The following is a 2,478-nucleotide window of genomic DNA, read 5'->3' on the forward strand; positions in this document are numbered from 1 at the left end:
CAGAGCTGAAACCAGATAGCAGACGTGGAAAAGAAATTTGAGCATGGCAGTGTCGATTAGTCACTATTGATTAGTACCTGCCAGAGGCTGGTGTGGAGGTATTAGGAACCCCAGAACCCGTAGGAACTTCTGTTTTCTGAGCATGGCACAGCGGATAGTAGTTGTATCAGTAATCTATTGCTGCGTAACAAATTGCTCCAAAACTTTGTGGCTTAAAGTTAGAGTCATTTCTTATCTTTCATGGTTTCTGTGGGTTAGGAATCTGGGAAAGGTTCAGCTGGGCTGTTCTGGCTCCAGGGTCTCTCATGATGTTGCAATCAGATGGTGTCTGGAGCTGTAACACCAGGAGGATAGCTGGACACTCTCTTTCTTCCTGTAGTCTCAGGACCTCTCCACAGGGTCTTTGCAGCATGGAGGCTTCAGGATAGCTCAGGGGTCCAAAGCGAGTAGACAGAGAGAGAGAGAGAGAGTGTGTTTGAGTGTGAGCATGTAAAAGCAAGAGCAAGCACACTCACAAGCCAGGAGGAAGCTGTATTGCCATTTTAGACTTGGTCTTGGAAATCAGACAGCATGGCTTCTCTGGTACTGTCTTTGTCCAGGCAGTCACAGAGATCTTCCCAGGTCTTCCCTGGTTAAGGGCAGAGGACATAGACTCCACCTCTAATGGGAGAGTCACAAGGTTCTAGAAGAGCCTGTGGGGCCAGAAATTAGTTGCAACTATTTTTGGAAAACACACTGCCAAATGGTTAGTAGCTGGCTAGTGTAGATTCAGTGTCAAACTATCTGGTTGTGGGACCTTAGGTACAGGTGACTTCTCCTCTCTGGGAATAATAGTGGCTTCTCACAAGTTTGTGGGGAAGCATTCATTGTGATCGTCCACAGAGAGTTGTAAACAGAGTCCTGTAATAAGTGTTCAACAAATAGGAACAGTTGCTATCATTTGGAAACCCTTTGGGGAAGAAACTCAAAGCCAGAAAAGAGCAGGACCATCCTCTGGGTAAAGAGTGTGACATTGGATGAATTCCTCCCTAATTCTGAGGAAGTAGGAAGTTTTAAGCATTAAGCACTGGAATTCCCAGGATTCCTCAAGTTTAACTTTTTTTTCTTTTTGAGGTGAAATTTTTTTTTTTTCCTTCTCCATTTCCAATTTGGATACCTTTTCTTTCTTTTTATTGTCTAGTTATTCTGGCTAGAATTTCTAGTACAATGTTGAAAAGAAGTGAGGAAAACGAGTATCCTTGTCTCGTTTCTGATCTTCGGGGGAAAGTTTTCATTTTTTCCCCATTGAGTATGATGTTAGTTGTGGGGTTTTCATAAAAGTCCCTTTTCAGCTTGAGGAAGTTCTCTTCTGTTCCTAGTTTGTTGAGTGTTTTTATCATAAAAGGGTATTGGATTTTGTTCAATGCTTTTTCTGCGCCAATTAAGATGGTTAATTTTTTTTCCCCTTCGTGTGTTTTTTTTTCCTATTAATGTTTTTCCCTATTACACTGATTGATTTTCATATGTTGAACCAACCTTGCATTCCTGGGATAAATCCCACTTGGTCATGGTGCGTAATCCTTTTAATATGCTGCTGGGTTTGGTTTGCCAATATTTTGTGGAGGATTTTTGTCCTTAAGTTTAACTTTAAGAGGTACCTGAGCAACTTGGTTAGGAAACAGAAATCAGATACACCTCTGAATCCCAGCTGTCATTTGTTATAATAGGTGTGTTGATGTGTTACCTGAACCTCAGTTTCTTCACCTGTAAAATGGGTTCCTAAGAGTGTCCATCTCTTGGCACTGCTGTGATGATTCTGTGAGTGGATACAAGTCAGGGCTCAGCCCAGGGTTGGACAGATTTCCACTGGACACGTATGTGGTGATTGCTGTGCGTGGCTCTATGCTGTATGCTTCGTGTATCTTAGTTCACCTGATTATTGCTATAACCCTGTAAGGTATGTACTCTTAGGACCCTCATTTTACAGGTAAGGAGACTCGAGCACCGAGAGTGACTTTCTTGAGAACATACAGCTAGGAAGTGGGAAGCCAGCTTCAATCCCAAGCTGACTGGCCTTGGGGCCTCCCAAGGAAACGTTCAAAAAACAAGGACTGTTGTTTTCTATTCCAACATTGTTAGAAAGCTTTCTCAAGCATGCTGCAAAGTTGAAAGACTTGTACAGTAACCAGTTACCTGTCCTCCCCTACCCAGGCCCCACCATTAACACTGGCCTGTGCTTATGTTATCACATAGCTACCCATCTTATTTTTTTTGATGCATTTCAAAGTTGCAGACATCAGACTACCTCCCCCTCAACACTTTGGCATGCACACCACTAAGTAGAATTCATATTTGTTTCCAGATCTTTTTGTTTTGAAGTGAAATATGTGCTTGTCTTTGTTCAGGCTGCTGTAACCAAATACCATAGACTGGGTGGCTTAAATGACAAACATTTATTTCTCACCATTCCAGAGGCTGGAAGCCTGAGATCAGGGTGGC

At 42.7% G+C, this 2,478-nt stretch overlaps 1 protein-coding gene across 1 annotated transcript in view; it reads left to right on the top strand.

Moving 5' to 3' along the window:
* Window positions 1-2,478, top strand: part of LOC105820551 (aarF domain-containing protein kinase 4) — a 48,830-nt gene that overhangs the window by 36,336 nt on the left and 10,016 nt on the right. The window lies entirely within an intron of this gene.

This window comes from Propithecus coquereli, unplaced genomic scaffold, assembly GCF_000956105.1.
Source record: "Propithecus coquereli isolate 6110/MARCELLA unplaced genomic scaffold, Pcoq_1.0 Scaffold53, whole genome shotgun sequence".
In the NCBI taxonomy this organism is placed as follows: Eukaryota; Metazoa; Chordata; class Mammalia; order Primates; family Indriidae; genus Propithecus; species Propithecus coquereli.